General features: G+C 40.2%; 1 protein-coding gene across 3 annotated transcripts in view; it reads left to right on the top strand.

The window, feature by feature from the left end:
- The first annotated feature begins 2,544 nt into the window (after positions 1–2,544).
- The window catches only part of LOC129812064 (alpha-(1,6)-fucosyltransferase), a 122,086-nt gene continuing 118,630 nt past the window's right edge, over positions 2,545–6,000 (top strand). Inside the window, exons 1-2 of one of the 3 annotated variants that reach the window (XM_055863998.1) lie at positions 2,629–2,719; positions 4,523–4,630. The gene's annotated coding sequence lies outside the window, so the exon portion shown is untranslated. Of the gene's footprint in view, positions 2,720–4,522; positions 4,631–6,000 lie in introns of all 3 variants that reach the window. The other 2 variants (XM_055863996.1, XM_055863997.1) reach the window with 2 other exon arrangements.

Below are 6,000 nucleotides of genomic sequence, written 5' to 3'. Positions count from 1 at the left end.
TGTTGAACGCTGAGCTCTAGTCAATGAGCAGCATTCTCACGTAGGTGTTCCTTTTGTCCAGGTGGGAAAGGGCAGCGTGGAGTGCAATAGAGATTGCGTAATCTGTGGATCTGTTGGTGCGGTATGCAAATTGGAGTGGGTCTAGGGTTTTTGGAATAATGGTGTTGATGTGAGCCATGACCAGTCTTTCAAAGCATTTTATGGCTACAGACGTGAGTACTACGAGTCGGTAGTCATTTAGGCAGGTTACCTTAGTGTTCTTGGGCACATGGACTATGGTGGTCTGCTTGAAACACGTTGGTTTTACAGACTCAGTCAGGGAGAGGTTGAAAATGTCAGTGAAGACACTTGCCAGTTGGTTAGCGCATGCTCGGAGTACACATCCTGGTAATCCGTTTGGCCCTGCGGCCTTGTGAATGTTGACCTGTTTAAAGGTCTTACTCACATCGGCTGTGGAAAGCGTGATCACACAGTTGATTCCCTTTGAAGTCTGTGATAGTTTGCAAGCCCTGCCTCATCCGACGAGCGTCGGAGCCGGTGTAGTACGATTCGATCTTAGTCCTGTATTGATGCTTTGCCTGTTTGATGGTTCGTCAGAGGATATAGCAGGATTTCTTATAGGATTCCGGGTTAGAGTCTCGCTCCTTGAAAGCGGCAGCTCTATCCTTTAGCTCAGTGCGAATTTCGCCTGTAATCCATGGCTTCTGGTTGGGGTATGTATGTACAGTCACTGTGGGGACGACTTCCTCAATGCACTTATTGATAAAGCCAGTGACTGATGTGGTGTACTCCTCAATGCCATCGGAAGAATCCCGGAACATATTCCAGTCTGTGCTAGCAAAACAGTCCTGTAGTTTCGCATCTGCTTCACCTAACCACTTTTTTATAGACTGAGTAACTGGTGCTTCCTGCTTTAATTTTTGTTTGTAAGCAGGAATCAGGAGTTATGGTCAGATTTGCCAAATGGAGAGTGAGGGAGAGCTTTGTAGGCGTCTCTGTGTGTGGAGTAAAGGTGGTCTAGAATTTTGTAATCATGTAATCAATACTGTGCAACGTTAACTTTGATTGGTTGAAAATAAAATGCTTGCTACGTAATCTTTCTAGATAGCCTAGGTAGTTTGCTATTGTTAAACGACATCCCCAGAACTTTTGATTCGATTTTTTACCAGCCAAACAACTCACCACGTTGTCCTGTCTGGTTGCTATGAAACACAAGTTTCATAAAGCATGTGCAAGAGCACGAGCAATCTTCGTTCCCACGCCCCCTTCTCAAAAATACATTGGTATTCATTTTGTAGTAGTAGGACTTAAATGCCTATCACGTGTAACAATTTTGAATCTATTTGGATGGTTTGTTCACAAAGCTGTAAAGAAGCAGTGTCATTGTCTTTTCAGTTTTCTTTCATTTTGATCATGAACATTTCAGTTTTGAACATGCATTGAACATGCATTGTTGTCATGAACATGATGCATTGTTGTCAATACATTGGACCTGCACCTACAAATATAACATACATGTAAAGGACATATTTAACCCAGTATTATGACAATTTTGCTTGAAAAAAACGAACTCTTTTTTTGAAACGTAGCTCTTCTGAACAAGACTGTACTACAACGCTATCACCACTGGGTGGAACTAGCACATCATCGTTGGTTTATGAAAACGACCACTAGTAGTGCCAGTTATGTCTGCCACATTTGCTTTATTACCAAAGAGTAATAGGTTTATAGATTATTTGGATTGCGTGTTCCATGCAGATGTAGACCTGTCAAATAATCTGAGGTTATTTAGCAAAAACTGCAATGCTGGCCAGTAGAGAACTTTTCATGTACCGTATGTAATTGACCAGGGTATATGGCTGTGGTTCAGGAACCATATTAAAAAATTATCTCAGAGTAGCAGTGCTGATCTAGGATCAGGTACCCCCTGTTATTTTATTCATAATGATTTAAAAGGCAAAACGTACCCTAGATCAGCACTCCTACTCCGAGATGCTTCACGAATACGGGCACAGTGTGCTGCTGCTGGGACATTTCAACTAAGGTAAGGTAACCAGCCACTCCGTGTTGTGTCGTGTTTAAGAACAGCCGTTAACCGTGGCATATTGGCCATATACAACACCTCCTCTGGCGTTATTGCTTAAATATACCCACCTGCCCACCTACTCTTTCTAAGCCTGGGATATCATTAACTTTTAAAGCGCCTGAAAAATGCCCGATAGAGTAATCAGTTTAATCGTTTTTTTTTTTTTTTTTTTTATCCCCATTGAATTATGTGATTACACACTTTCTTCGGATTTTTCAGGGCCTCACAAATATATATCATGAAGACACCTGTTTATTAAACACACTTTTGGACACCAAATTGATCTGTTCAATATCCACTTCTATTCTGGTAATACCAAATTCCCCCATATAAAAAAAGGTGTAGAAGACAATTTCGTTCAATAGGTTCAAATGTGGAAAATAACAACGCATCAGAAGACTGTGTGCGGCTCGAACCGCTCATTGAATTGACTCGAGCATGCGCAATGCAGCTCTGTGTCAATTCAAGAAGCCCCAGTAGAGGCCAAGCAGAGCGGAGTGACTACTCGGGCTCGCGTAGCAGTCTCCCTTCCCAGTTCCTGTTTCCGCCTTCAGACAGCTTAACAACTCAAAGCATCATCGTCAGGCAGAACATAGACCTTGAAGAAATCCAAGCTTTGCGAGATAAAGCCCGGTAAGACATTTTTCCTTACTGTGTGTGCAGAAAACGAATAGGAATGTGTGTCTGCGCCGACTCCTTTATCCCTCCATCCCTGGCCTGTTGCTATTTGCCTGCTTCGACCGCAGCCGAGAGGTAACAAAATAGCGGACAGGGATTCACGAACGAGGCTCCGTTAGAATTCCTATCGTCCTTTTCAAATTCAAAGGCGTTTGTGCATAGGAATTTTGTCGGAGATTAATTCCTTAATTTGTGCTACTATGTGCATAACGGTTATGTTAAAATGGTATAAAGTATGACAGCGACAATTCAGACGACAGGCAGGGACAATAAACTGCGATTTCTCTCCCATATTACCTCTAAACGAATGCTGTATTGAAAGAAAGCGCTCACATTTGTGAAGCTTTCTTATAAACAAACGAAATACTTAGCCAATGTTTTTTTGTGGCTGTATCGACTGTTATTTTGTGAAGTCAGCTTGCATCGGCGGCTGCTCCCTTGTCCATCGTGCTGTGTCGAATCAAAACTCATCTTGAGCAGCCCTGCTATTTTTCAGACATTGGTTGAAACCGATGAAAAGTAGCCTACCTAATTTTGGATATGCATTCTGTTGTTTTTGTGCAAATGATCCACCATAAACAAAATAGTTGAGTAATACGCCTATAACACACACACACACACACACACACACACACACACACACACACACACACACACACACACACACACACACACACACACACACATAATGTGTACATTGTTTACGTTTAGTTTTCGGCTCAACTCGGTAATCATGCTATGCAAATTATGTTTTGCATTGTTATTTGTTCTCTCATGTTTTTATTTCTTGACTACTGTTACCACATACCACACACAGTAGGCTTAGTATAAAAAAAGACTTCTGATAGTTCATAGATAGGTCTATTTGCTTGTGCACATCTTACAGACTTCCCCTTTTGAACTCAATGAAAACCCTTTAGCCAGGTATGGCCAACATTGGCTCACAGCTGGTTGATCTGAAATAGGATGTCTTGAGATGTAAACATGCAACTAGGGACTGGAGCCCAGTCAACCTGCCTGGGCCATCTGTGGGATAATAGCCCTAGAATGACCCATGAATCCTGATACATTACTGTGTGAATAGTATAATGTAGTAGCAGCAGGACTATTATAGTGGTATTAGGCCTTTTAATGCTACAATTTTGACCATTTCACGTTATTGATGTGCTACGACTATAAAGATATGATAGCATTTCACAGATTAATTTGTCTTAGAGAATTGAGATGGTATTCAGCTAATTCAAATGACCTGCTTTGCCAAGCGTGCAGTAATTATGAGCTATGTAATGTGAATGTCTCGTCCTGTCCTCTGTTTGGGGTGATTGCGCAAAGTTGAATTATATTAACAAGGCCTTTGTATGCACAATTGGCCAATTCATGAATCTTGAATTCCAATTTCCATGTTACGATTCTCTCTGCCACGTTACAGACATAATTCATTAAGTAAAACCACAGCGATGACAGATAGGCTACCACCACATTCTGATTTAAGGTTTCACAATGAGTTATTTTTTAAATAAATCATCTTACATATTCAAGTCAAGGGAAGGCGAGAGGACGGGAAGGTTGAGAGACAACAGTGTGAACTTTTCACCTTATTTTAATTGTTCCAAGTATGTGTAGTGGACACCATTGTAATTGCTATAAGCATATCATAGGACTTCTATAGGCCTACCACGTAAACAGTTTAATTTATTCCTGTAGGCAATAGAAGACTCTTCATGCTAGATTTATAATCATGTTTCACATGTATTACAGATGTAGGATCTTACTTTGAGCCAGTTTCCTACAGAAGAAAAATAATCCTACAGCAACATGACACGTGTCACGTTCGTTTAGAGATGGATTGGACCAAGGTGCAGCGTGGTAGGCATACATCTTTCTTTTATTTAAATGACAGCGAAAAAACAACAAAATACAAAATTACCGTAAAGCTACATGCAGTGCAGAAAGCAACTACACACAAACAAGATCACAAACTAAAGGTGGAAAAAAGGCTGCCTAAGTATGATCCCCAATCAGAGACAACGATAGACAGCTGCCTCTGATTGGGAACCATACCCGGCCAACAAAGAAATAGAAAAACTAGAATGCCCAGCCAAATTCACACCGTGACCTAACCAAATAGAGAAATAAAAAGGCTCTCTAAGGTCAGGGCGTGACAACATGTGAATTATTATGTGGATCATAATTGATGGACATTTTTGTAGGGGTTGATACATTTTTGGTTAGGGCGAGTCAATTCTGAATTCCAAAGCGGAAATGACAAACTATAAAAGCCTTTTGAAAACTAAAAACCACTGCAAGAAAATTCTCAGTAACAAAACAGTGATCAACTTAAGATCCTACACACTGCTAACCCTAACCATAAATTAAGACTAAAAAACACATTTTTGTTTTCCTAAATTTTTTATAATATAGGCAATTTTGACATTGCAGCTGGCCCATCTAGCAGAAACCGCTCAGTTCTGCCTCCAGGGCAAGACTTATGACAATAAGCATCAACCTGCAATTAGGCCAGGAGAGCTGTATAACTAACAGTAACAATTAATTTGATGTAAGTGCTCTGCTGCTATACAACACTTGCAGGAATTTAATCTCATGCTTTGTTGAAGTAGCCACTGCCCCATTGTGTTCATACTAGAAAAGCTTTTATGTTATTGAGATTTAGGATCACTTCCTTTCAAAACTCTACACTTGAAAAGGTCCTCCAAATGATAAACATGTAAAGGGATAGGCTATATGATAGATATATCCAGTTGAGGTCAGAAGTTTACATACACTTAGGTTGGAGTCATTAAAACTCGTTTTTCAACCACTCCACAAATGTCTTGTTAACAAACTATAGTTTTGGCAAGTTGGTTAGAACATCTACTTTGTGCATGACACAAGTCATTTTTCCAACAATTGTTTACAGACAGATTATTTCACTTATAATTCACGTTATCACAATTCCAGTGGGTCAGAAGTTTACACACACTTAAGTTGACTGTGCCTTTAAACAGCATGGAAAATTCCAGAAAATGATGTCATGGCTTTAGAAGCTTCTGGTAGGCTAATTGACATAATTTGAGTCAATTGGAGGTGTACCTGTGGATGTATTTCAGGGCCTACCTTCAAACTCAAACGTGCTTGACATCATGGGAAAATCAAAATAAATCAGCCAAGACCTCAAAAAAAAAAAGTAAAATGTAGACCTCCACAAGTCTGGTTCATCCTTGGGAGCAATTTCCAAA

This window comes from Salvelinus fontinalis, chromosome 15, assembly GCF_029448725.1.
Source record: "Salvelinus fontinalis isolate EN_2023a chromosome 15, ASM2944872v1, whole genome shotgun sequence".
NCBI lineage: Eukaryota > Metazoa > Chordata > Actinopteri > Salmoniformes > Salmonidae > Salvelinus > Salvelinus fontinalis.
Note: the sequence above shows the minus strand (reverse complement) of the source record. Positions and strands in the feature narration are given on the sequence as shown.